The 12,496-nt window shown below is 39.5% G+C and overlaps 1 protein-coding gene across 2 annotated transcripts in view; it reads left to right on the top strand.

Annotated features, from left to right (window-relative positions):
• The window catches only part of abat (4-aminobutyrate aminotransferase), a 123,044-nt gene that overhangs the window by 37,011 nt on the left and 73,537 nt on the right, over nt 1–12,496 (top strand). Inside the window, exon 1 of one of the 2 annotated variants that reach the window (XM_084677564.1) lies at nt 6,225–6,240. The exons of the other annotated variant lie outside the window; for it this stretch is intronic. The gene's annotated coding sequence lies outside the window, so the exon portion shown is untranslated. Of the gene's footprint in view, nt 1–6,224; nt 6,241–12,496 lie in introns of those variants that run through there. 2 annotated transcript variants of the gene reach the window in all.

Consider the following 12,496-nt stretch of genomic DNA (forward strand, 5'->3'; position numbering starts at 1 on the left):
ACAGAATATAAGAATGTAAAAAAAGAGTATGAAAATATAAAAATCACATCATCATATGGTAAGGTATAAAAACAATAACATAAAAAAAAATGTTTGTACTTCTTCAAGCTGTTGGCAATATCATCGTTCAACACTTCATCAGATTTTCAATAACCGAGTCATGGTGAATTCACTCAACATCTTTGAATTTCATACATAGGCATCATCATAGGTGTCATGAGCATGGTCATTCATCTTGTCATAGTCATCATCAGCACGGTCCTGCAATTGTTGATACATGGTCCTGGCAAGGGCTGTGTCAATCAAACGTGTCATCAAGCCTCTAATGCATGGTATACAACAACATCCACAAGTTACTAGAAGGGCTACTGCCACGGCAAGAGAGATCAACAAGGAAGAGATGAATGTGCTCCACCGGCCAAACCAGCTCTCCATCATAAGAGTGAATGGATTATCAATCCCGGAATTCTCCGCCAGCTCCTCTGAAAGAGATGTAAGACCCTCCAGAGCTTTTGTTATGCTCCCATCAGGCAAGGTATTATTAGGAATGAAAGTACAGCAATGTGTGCCAAACATCTTACAAACGCCTCCTCTCACTGTTAACAACAGGCCATTCGGTTCTGCCATGCTAGGGCTGCAATTAACGATTATTTTAATAATCGATTAATCTGTTGATTCTTTTTTCGATTAATTGATTAATCAGATCAAAAACCATGCACTAATTTCCAACCCTTCATTCAAAAACTGAACTGACAGTGCAAAAAATCTTCAGAATGTGCACAAACAGGCACACAATTTTGAAAAAGTTATTTATATTAGCATGGATTTAATGCTATTTTCCAAGATGAGCAATTTATTTGAGTTTTGTTTAAAACTTTATTGAAAATTGAAAGGTTGTGGAAGTAGGCCAGACTTTATTAGAATAATCTGGTGTATATTTACATTTTTTTTTACACCATTTTGAAAAAAGTTTAGATTTGCAAGGATTAAGCTATTTTCAAAGATTAGTGATTTTTTATCATTTTATTTGAAACTTCAATGAAGAAGTAAAGGCTGTGGAAGTATATCAGATATTGTTAAGATACTCTGGTGTCTGTTTGAGGTTTTATATTCCAATAAATGTTATAAAAGTCTAAATTTTTCAAAATTGTATGGGTTCTTTTCACCCGGTCCCTAACGCGATGCTGCAAAGTAGTGTCTTCTGAATGTGAGACCAATGTCAAATATGAAACTACCTTTACCTCGGTCAAGTAACACTGTTTCGATGTATTTAGTGTGAAATGCTCCCACACCTTGGATGACTTGGGTTGTACAGATTTCTCTGCCTCCGCCATGTGTTTCAGAACAACTTTAGCTTACTCAACAACGTCGCTCCGATGGCCTTTCCTCTATGGAAGCAAATTGTGACCAAAATGAAAATGCATTTCCAGAAATTCATTTCTTGTTCGGTAGGTAGTAAGTAGCCTAGTAAGCCTTCACTAGTCATCCTAGATCAAGAATGCTAGCAACGCCACCAGTGTAATTTTACAACAATAATTTTACAGCACGAGACATAACTTGAACAACAAATCGAATTGGTTACCTGCACAACGGGTCCTTAAATATATAATTAATTAGCATCGGCATGAACCCTGGCTCTGCCACATGACGTTGTGTCCTTGGGCAAGGCACTTCACCCTACTTGCCTCGGGGGAATGTCGGGGGAAGACTGTAGTCGCTCTGGATAAGAGCGTCTACTAAATGACTAAATGTAAATGTAATGGCTTCTAAAATGGGCTCCTCAATCACTTCACCCAGAATCTGTAGCATTTCCTGTAGTTGGTCCTTTTATCAATCTAGGAAAATATATATTCTTAAATTATAGTTATTTTATTACAAATCCATTACAGCAAATGTACACTCTAATGCAGTTGCGGACCGTGCCCTCTCACCATGGGCCTTCAATATCCAAAATCCGCCCCCGGCAAATACGCGCATTCCCCCCGGACAAAAACAAGACAGCCAAACTGCAACCTAGCTACTTTCACAACTGGACTGGGTTTTATTAGAATGATGGTGACGGCATGAAGCTACAACAAAGTTAGAAAAAGTAACTTAAGAGATTTAAAACCAACAGTCACTCATTTGAAGATAAAGTCCATCCTCCTCTCCTTAGTTATGAAGAGCTTGATGACCTTCTTGTGTAATTTGTTGTCCTGTTTTAACTGTACAAGGACCTCCTTTTCTATTGAAATAGACACCAGGGACAACAGGCGGAGCTGACCAGTCCTATTCCTACTGTAAGTCTTAATCCGTTTAAAAGCAGAAAGCAATCGCTCTACAGAGCTGGTGGAAACAGGAATTGTTACAATTAAAGACGTGAGAGAATAGAGCCTCGTCAAGTAAGTGTCCGTAGCTTTGGCCAAGTGCAGTCTCTGGGAAAGATGTTGCATATTCCCCGAACAGTTGAGGTTTTAGCAGTGCAACAAAAGACAATCTTTCGTGGCTTTGAACCTGTTGGTTATTTGTGCAATGATGTTCCGTGTGCAATGATGTGCGCGGACATCTCTGTTCCCTTTCCCCCTCAAACTTGATGGCTCACCAACGGCTTTCACAGTATCAACATTGATTCTATCACATTGAGCAGGTTCCTGTTCCACACTCTGTCTGAACTCCTCAATCATTTCAATGCAGAACTGCACATCTGAAGATTTACTCGGTAGAATTCCGAATAGAGCATCCGGATAGGAAAACATACCACTGAAGGTAAACGGGAGAAAGCTAAAATCAAAGTTTCTCAGCTGTGAGACATGTCCCACTGCACAGTGTATAGAGTCTGTCAGTCATCTGCATTATCTGTGATGTGATCAAACACTTCAATCAGCTCTGCTCGTTGTTCAAAAACTATGCCTACTAGCCTCGAAGAAAAATTCCACCTAGTTGGGGCAACACGGGGAAGACGTTTGGCACACAGCTCATCTAATAATTTGGTGCACTTTGGTGAGCATGAGAAAAAGGCTGCCAATCCAGTAATATGAGCGAAAAAGATTTTGCACGCCTTAATTTTTGCTGCTCCTTGATATAGTACAAGGTGTGTGCAAAGTGTGTGTGCATAACAATGCACAAACCGGGCCTGAGGGATGGATTCGTGCTTGAACTTTTATTCCTGATGCCATTACTGGTGCACCATCATAGCATTGAGCGACAATCTTTGATTTGCACTTGTAACTGTCTAAAAAAATCAATAATCTGTGTTGCAATGTCTCCGGCATGTTTTTTTTCTGTGACATCTTCAAAAATCGCTCCCTCAGGCCGTTGTCAGTCACATATCTTAGGACATATGACATCTGGGTAGTATTGCTCATGTCTGTTGTCTCATCCACCATGATTGCAACATACTCAGCTTTTTTGATCTCATCTCTAATGACATCGTCTTGTACATTTCCAATCGCACTAATTTGATTATTTTGGATCTTCCAAGATGTCCCAGAGAAAACAGACGCTGTGGCAGGATGATGCCGCAAGTCAGCGTCGTACTCTGATAGCAGAGAGAGCAGTTCCAAATAATTGCCCTGATTTAAGCAATCAGAGCCTTTGTCGTGGCCTCTAAAAAGCAGTTCTTGGTGTCCCCAAAAAATTGCACAATCAATGAGACGTTTGAGAATTCCTCTATTCTTGTGTACCTTTTTGTTGTGAAAACCCGTCTCCTCATTTGTTCACTCAACTGTAAATCCACTCTTGTGCTACCAAAGGTTTGGAAATGAATAGCAGCAATAATGTGCCTTTCAGAACACTCTTGGCAGATTTGGTGAGGAAGCTCAAATTGCAGTAGCCAGTGCAGTCCCAGCAAAACAACTTGTTCAAATCTGTGCTAGCTGTTAGCGATTTGAAGTGGCCGTAATTAGCCTTGCTAAAATGCCTTGTGAACCCTTTGGCTGGTTAATGGCAATTGTTAACAGTTTCAAGCTTCTCAGCAAAATTTCTCAGAGCAAATGGTACTGACAAAATCAGTTTCCGTTGCCGTCTCTACATCTTTTTTCACTTTTATTTATTAGAAGCATGCATCGATGTATCCAATCTAGTAGGGAATTCAGAGAATACCCTGAAGGCCCTGACGGACCACCACTGCTGTAATGAAATACAATTCTCACCTTCAATTTGGCAAAATATTCGCAGCCTAAGAGGTCTGCCAGATCCAGCAATGCCGGCTTATACAGTCATGGCTGAAATTGTTGGCTCCCCAGAAATGTTTCCAGAAAATCTTCTTACAGAAAAGGATTGCAGTAACACATGTTTTGCTATAAACATGTTTATTAGAATCAGAATGGGTTTTATTCGCCATGAAAGTTTGCACAGACACAGCAATTTGCTTTGGCAGGAAGGTGCAAACATTACACATATAGGAATCTAAAATTTAAATATGAGGACTAACTATACAAATGGTAGATAACTAGCAATGGAATTAGATTTAAATAAACTATACAATAAAATATAAAATATAAGTTGCAGTAATTTACAATATAAAAATACAAATATTACAAAAAATACAAATGGTACAGGATTGTATTGTCCAGTGCAAAAAGCAGTGTTGTTTTAAGGGCATTAAGTCATGAAGTCAGTGTGAACCCTTGGCCTTGTTGAAGAGGCCAACAGCGAAAGGGAAGCAACTGTTTTTGTGGCATGTGGTATTGGTCCCTGGTGGTATTGGTTATTCCCTTTGGAATCCTATTGGAACAAAACAAAAAAAGAGGAAAAAAGCCAATTGGACATCATGCCACACAAAACTCCCAAAATGGGCTGGTCAAAATTCTTGAACCCTTAATATTTGGTTGCACACCCTTGAAAAAATAACTGAAATCAGTCGCTTCCTGTAACCATCAATAAGCTTCTTACACCTCTCATCTGGAATTTTGGACCACTCTTCCTTTGCAAACTGCTCCAGGTCTCTCTTATTGGAAGAGTGCCTTTTCCCAACAGCAATTTTAAGATCTCTCCACAGGTGTTCAATGGGATTTAGATCTGGACTCATTGCTGGCCACTTTAAAACTCTCCAGCGCTTTGTTGCCATCCATTTCTGGGTGCTTTTTGACGTAGGTTTGGGGTCATTGTCCTGCTGGAAGACCCAAGATCTCGGACACAAACCCAGCTTTCTGACACTGGGGTGTACAGTGCGACCCAAAACCCTTTGGTAATCCTCAGATTTCATGTTGCACACATTCAAGACACCCATTGCCAGAGGCACCAAAAAACCCGAAAACATAGTTGAACCTGTACCATATTTCACTGTAGGTACTGTGTTCTTTTTTTGTAGGCCTCATTCCATTTTCAGTAAACAGTAGAATGATGTGGTTTACCAAAAAGCTCTGACTTGGTCTCATATGTCCACAAGACGTTTTCCCAAAAGGATTTTGGCTTACTCAAGTACATTTTGGCAAACTGTAGTCTTGCTTTTTTATGTCTCTGTGTCAGCAGCGGGGTCCTCTTGGGTCTCCTGCCATAGCGTTTAATTTCATTTAAATGTCGACTGATAGTTCGCGCTGACACTGATGCTCCCTGATTCTGCAGGATGGCTTGAATTTCTTTGGAAATTATTTGGTGCTTCTTATCCACCATCCGGACTATCCTGCGTTGCAACTTTTCATCAATTTTTCTCTTCCGTCCACGCCCAGAGAGATTAGCTACAGTGCCATGGGTTGCAAACTTCTTGATAATGTTGGCACTGTGGACAAAGGCAAATCTACATCTCTGGAGATGGACTTGGAACCTTGAGATTGTTGATATTTTTCCACAATTTTGGTTTTCAAGTCCTCAGACAGTTCTCTTCGACTCTTTCTGTCATCCATGCTTAGTTTGGCACACACAATGCAAAGCTTAAGTGAACTTCTCTCCTTTTTATCTGCTTTCAGGTGTGATTTTTATATTGCCCACACCTGTTACTTGCTGCAGGTGAGTTTAAAGGAGCATCACATGCTGGAAACAATCTTATTTATCCACAATTTTGAAAGGGTGCCAAACATTTTGACCAGCCCATTTTTTGAATTTTGTGTGACATTATGTCAATTTTTTTTTTTCTCCAATACACACAAAGGGTATAATAATAATAATAAATATAGCTGCAAGCAGCGATGCGGGTTCCTCCGCAAAATATTATACAAATGTACACTGTAGAATATCGAGAGTTGGACAACAAAAGAGCAAAACTACTTGTTTGGCCAAGAACAGGCTGAATGGGGATTTGAACTCATGAGCATAAGGTTACAAGTAAGTCTGTCTATCCTCTCTTACACAACAACTGTTGAGATTGTATGAATAAAAAGGGCATAGTATTAGCTTTGGTCAGCTTTGGGACAAAGGTTAAGATATGGTTGACATTTCAAGGTGAAATTGCATGATATTGTGCATGGTATTTCAGAATGATGTCATCCTGTTTAACTAAACAGATAATCAAAATGATGACAGGCCAACATATAATGGTTGGATTCCAACCTACAGGTCACCATCCCAGCCCATTGAGCTATTGTCAGTGTTGAATAGTGTCATATTCAGTAACGGTATTAAAAAGTAAGCTGTTTCTCCTGTGGTAAGCGTTGTTAGATTCAGCCAAAGTTGAAACTGCTTGTACATTTCCTATGAAAATGGGACAACGGGATGACTGGGTTGCTGCTGTAAAGAATAACTTACTTTTTTAAAAGGTTGTTTGGAGTGCCATAACTTGTCATGGAAGGGAATTTCAAATCTTGTCTAGCATCAGTGGGGATGTGTCCTGGCTTAGGTTACTGAAATGAATTTGTGCAACAGACAAGGGATCCACTTGAACAATCAAATAACTTCATTAGAGATAACCATTAGCGTTATATTTACCATGCGTAGACTTCAAGTAGCTTGCTACTGTGGTGAACCTGGCTTGTTTTGCAGTGGTTTACACAGTCTCGCTAAACAGATGATTGGAGTGTTGTGATGGGCTCAAATAAACACGCATTGGTATGTTTTACAACCGGAGGATTTATTGGAAGACTAGAAACTGTTTTGTCAGAATAATAAATAAAAAACAATGCCTCTGACTGGTTTTGAACCTACAACCCTTTGCTTACCAGCACAGCATCTCAGCCAATTGAGCCATTCCTAGGCATGGAATACACAAAGTTCAATAACTGAATAATAAAAAAAAGCTGTTTCTCCAATGGCGAGCGTTGTCAGATTTGGTCCAAGTTCAAACAGCTGTAATTCAGTCATTTTTTCACATATCAAGGTGAAACTTTGCTTTGTACTTCAGAGGCATGTCACCTTAAAGCTTATTAGGTTTGAACCATCCTTCAAAAATACATTTGATTTAGTGACACAAACATATTGAGGCAATGTGGACATTTACATGAATACACCCCTTTCAACCATTTTGTACTTGTTTCAATTGCCTTAAGTAACATTTTTAAATACGTTAATGATACATATCTGTACAAAATTTCAAGTCAATTAGACATTTGGTTCAAGAAAAGAGGGATTTTGAATGTTTTTCAAAATGATCACTACAGGAAAATCCATCATGGCGGACCTTATAGGTCCTTGAGGAGGATTTTTTTTTCCTCATGAAAAATGAGGCATGCACACCAAGTTTCAGAAGAATTGGCGCAATGGGGTGGAAATACCATCACTTAGAAAATTGGACTTTTGGGCGTGGCCTGTGGTGCCCCCTATGGTCCAATGTGGTCCATATTTGGTGTGGGGGTACCCACTTGCATGTAGTATCAATGTGCCAAATTAGAAAATTTACGACAGGGGACTTTTTGAGATATTGGGGCGCAAGGAGAAGAAAAATAAATATAGCTGCAAGCAGCGATGCGGGTTCCTCCGCAAAATGGCAAAATATTATAAACATGTACACTGTAGAAGATCAAGACTTGGACAACAATAGAGAAAACTACTTCATGTTTGGCCAACAACAATAGGCTGAACGGGGATTAGAAACTCATGAGTATAAGGTCACAAGTCAGTCTCTATCCTCTCTGCTATACACAAACTGCTAAAATGTTACGAACAGAAAGGGCGTATTAGCCTTTTATAAGATATTTAAAGTCTTCTTGAGTTGATCTCTTTCCAGAATCTCAGGCAATGCACAATTAACAGTAGTCATGTGGTCAGCTGGGCTGGGCAGAGCTCATGTTCAGGTGCTTGCGAGAATAAATTGTGGGAGTACCACAGCCGACTCTCTGGTCCCATTTAAATACACAACATGCACAATCAGGGTGACCAACAAGATTATATTAACTAACAAACAATAACATTACAAACATCTACCTGAACAAACACAACAACTGAAATTCCTTGCAAGGCTGTTGTAACCAAACTATTTTCCACAAGTCTTTGCGTTTTTGGACATGCCGCACTGCATGCTGGGTACCCAAGTGGCTGACGCTGGGTTCCCAAGTGGCTGACACTGATTATCTAGCCCAATCTTGTCAGCTTGGGACAAAGGTTAAGAAACGGTTGACGTTTCAAAGTGAAATTGCATGAAATTGCACATTGTATTTCAGAATGATGTCTGCCTGTTTAACTAAACAAGTAATCAAAATTGACAGACCAAAAAGACTGTGCCTAGATTCGAACCTGTGACCTTGCACTTTGCAGGACAACATCTCAACCTATTTAGCCACCCGCAGAACTGAGTAATCACGGTCAGTTTCTGTATAAAAAAGAAAGCCGTTTTTCCTGTAGCATGGATTGGTCAATTCGGCGAAAGTTTAAACAGCTGTAATTCAATGATCTTTTGACATTTCAAGGTGAAATTGCATGAAATTGCGGTGGTATTTCAGAATGATGTCTGCTTGTTTAACTAAACAAGTAATCAAAAAAAAATATGACAGGCCAACAGACTGTGCCTAGTTTCGAACCTGTGACCTTGCACTTTGTAGGACATATCATTCTGCATATCAAGGTGAAATTGCGCATGGTACTTCAGAACGATGTCATCCTGTTTAACTAAACAGATTCAAATTTAAGATGGGCTAAATGACTGTGGCTGGATTCTATCCTATGATCTCATACTTTGCAGGTCGCCGTCCCAGCCCAGCAAGCTAATAAGTGTTGAATATTTTTACGTTCAGTTACTGTATAAAAAAAGTACGCTGTTTCTCCTGTCGTAAGCGAAAGTCGAAACAGCTCTAATTCAATCATATTTTGACATACCAAGGTGAAATTGTGTACGGTACGTCAGAGTAATGTCACCTTAAAGCCTATTAGGTTTGAAAAACCATCATTCAAAAATGACATTTGATTTAGTGACACAAACATATTGAGTAAATGTGGACATTAATACACCCTTTTCAGCCATTTTGTACTTGATTCAATTGCCTTAAGTAACATTTTTAAATATGTCAATGATACATATATGTACCAAATTTCAAGTCAATTAGACCTTTGGTTCAAGAGAAGAGGAATTTTGAATGTTTTCCCAAATTCAATCAATGTGGAAAGACTTTTGAATAATTAAATAATTATTTTCTTAATTCCTAGACTATGTCCTCTTTAAACACAACGTCATGACTCAATTGCACCATAAAGACCAAATTCACAATGCATAGCCTATTAGCTAGATAGCTACAGCCCGTGAAGCCTAGGCCCTATAGGCCAGCGGTCCCCAACCCCCGGGCCGCGGACCGGTACCGGTCCGTGGGCCATTTGGTACCGGTCCGCAGAGAAAGAATAAATAATTACATTATTTCAGTTTTATTAAAAAAAAAGCACTTTAAATATTTGTTTTTGTGTTGCGTCTTATTTTGAAGGCATGTTTAAATGTTACCATAGCGACCAGAGAGTGTTTGGGGCAGAGACATGGACATAATAAGGGCAGAGAGGATTCATGTTATGTTGTTGGCACGATGTTACGAGGCCGCTGCTAATAAAGTTGCATAAGAGTACACAGTGGATTCACGTTTATTATTGTATTTAGAAAATGCCACCGTTTGTATGCCGGTCGTATCATTTTATTTAATGTATTTATGCGCCACGCCTTAAAGGCCGGTCCGTGAAAATATTGCAACATTAAACCGGTCCGTGGCGCAAAAAAGGTTGGGGACCGCTGCTATAGGCTACTGTGATATACCAATATTGTAGGCTAAATATTACCGGCAATGTGTAGCACTTTTACAAGCAAGAAATTTGTATAAAATCCCTATATACCTTATTTAATGAACATTCTAGAATTTTCATTTGTTAAGTTTGGCCCTTGAAAGCTTCCAATTTCTGACTCGCTAGTGGTTGTTTTGATTTCATTCTGCAAGTACAACAAGTGAGAAAATGACTGTAGCAATTGTTAAACAATGTCAATGCTGTTTTTGCTGTATTTGGCTGTTCATTGAGATTGGGGAACAAAAATTTGTCCACAATCAAGATATGTAAATTTCCTATAAAAACAAGACATGGGGATGACCTGGTTTAGCCTGGCTGCCAGCCCAACTTCTCCACGACCACAAAAGAATTTGGTCGGGAAGTTGGGTCTTGAGGGGCTCGTATTGGGAACAACTACATAAAACCAGGATCTGGACGGACCAATGAAATTGCCAGGGCGGGCTTTATACGATGATGGACAGATGATCAACAGTAACGTAATCAACAACGTCACAAAAGAGCCCTTGGGTTGAATTCGTTTTCAACAAACAACATATTACGTTGCTCTGATTGGTTGTAGGTCTATCCAATTGAGCGAAGAGGCATTTGTTTTACGAGTTCGGTTGAATGAGGCCCCATAGTCACAGCCCAACGGAGAGTTTTCAGACTCATATTCTGACTAGAATTATGAGTATGACAACGTCAGGCTAGACCTGGTTGCTGCTGTAAAGAATATATTACTCATAGTGCTTAGATTAGGTTGTTTGGGGTGCCATAACTCAACATAAGTCATGGAAGAGTATTTCAAATCATGCCTAGCATCAGTGGCCGTGTGTCCTAGCTTAGGTCACTGAAATAGGCAAGGGGTCCACCTCAATAATCAATATACTTCATTAGAGCTAACTCAGTTGTGAATCTAACACTACCATGTGTAGCTAGCTACTGGGGTGAACCTGGCTTGTGTTGCAGTGGTTTACACAGTCTCGCTAAACACATGTGTTGTGATGGGCTCAAATAAACACGCATTGCTATGTTTTACAACCGGAGGCTTTATCGGGAGACTATAAACCATTTGGTCAGAATAAAAAATTAAAAACTATGCCTCTGACTGGTATTGAACCTTGATTACCAGCACAACATCTCAGCCAATTGAACCATTCCCAGGCATGGAATACACAAAGTTCAATAACTGGATAATTAAAAAAAGCTGTTTCTCCAATGGCGAGCATTGTCAGATTTGGTCCAAGTTCAAACAGCTGTAATTAAGTCATATTTTGACATATCAAGGTGAAACTTTGCATGGTACTTCAGAGGCATGTCACCTTAAAGCTTATTAGGTTTGAACCATCCTTCAAAAATACATTTGATTTAGTGACACAAACATATTGAGGCAATGTGGACATTTAAATAAATACACCCATTTCAGCCATTTTGTACTTGATCCAATTGCCTTAAGTAACGTTTTTAAATACGTCAATGATACATATCTGTACCAAATTTCAAGTCAATTTCACCTTTGGTTCAAGAGGAGGAATTTTGAAGGTTTTCCCAAATTATCACAGTACAGGAAAATCCATCATGGCGGACCTTATGGGTCCTTGAGGCTTTTTTGTTCCTCATGAAAAATGAGGCATGCACACCAAGTTTCAGAAGAATTGGAGCAATGGGGTGGAAATCACTTTGAAAATCTGACTTTTGGGCGTGGCCTGTGGCGCCCCCTATGGTCCGATGTGGTCCATATTTAGTGTGGGGGTACCCACTTGGATGTAGTATCAATGTGCCAAATTAGAAACATTTTGACCAGGGACTTTTTGAGATATTGGGGCCCAAGGAGAAGAAAAATAATAATAAGAATACCAACAATAACAATAGGTACCCTCCTACCGGAGGAACCTAATAAGAATACCAACAATAACACTAGGTTCCCTCCTACCGGAGGAACCTAATAAGAATACCAACAATAACACTAGGTTCCCTCTTACTGGAGGAACCTAATAATAAGAATACCAACAATAACAATAGTTCCCTCCTACCGGAGAAACCCTAATAAGAAGAATAATAATAAAAATACGTTCCCTCCTACCGAAGGAACCCTAATAATAAGAATATTAACAATAACAATAGGTTCCCTCCTACCGAAGAACCCTAAATATAGCTGTAAGCAGTAAGCAGCGACGCGGGTTCCTCCGCAAAATGGCAAAATATTATAAAAATGTACAATGTAGAAGCAAAACGACTTAATGTTTGGCCAACAACAATAGGCTGAATGGGGATTTGAACTCATGAGCATAAGGTTACAAGTCAGTCTCTCTATCCTCTCTGCTACACACCAACTGTTGAGATGTTATGAATAGAAAGGGCAGACTATTACCTTTGGTCAGCTTTGGGACAAAGGTTAAGAAACTGTCTACATTTC

This window comes from Hypomesus nipponensis, chromosome 17, assembly GCF_054491055.1.
Source record: "Hypomesus nipponensis isolate SF chromosome 17, ASM5449105v1, whole genome shotgun sequence".
NCBI lineage: Eukaryota > Metazoa > Chordata > Actinopteri > Osmeriformes > Osmeridae > Hypomesus > Hypomesus nipponensis.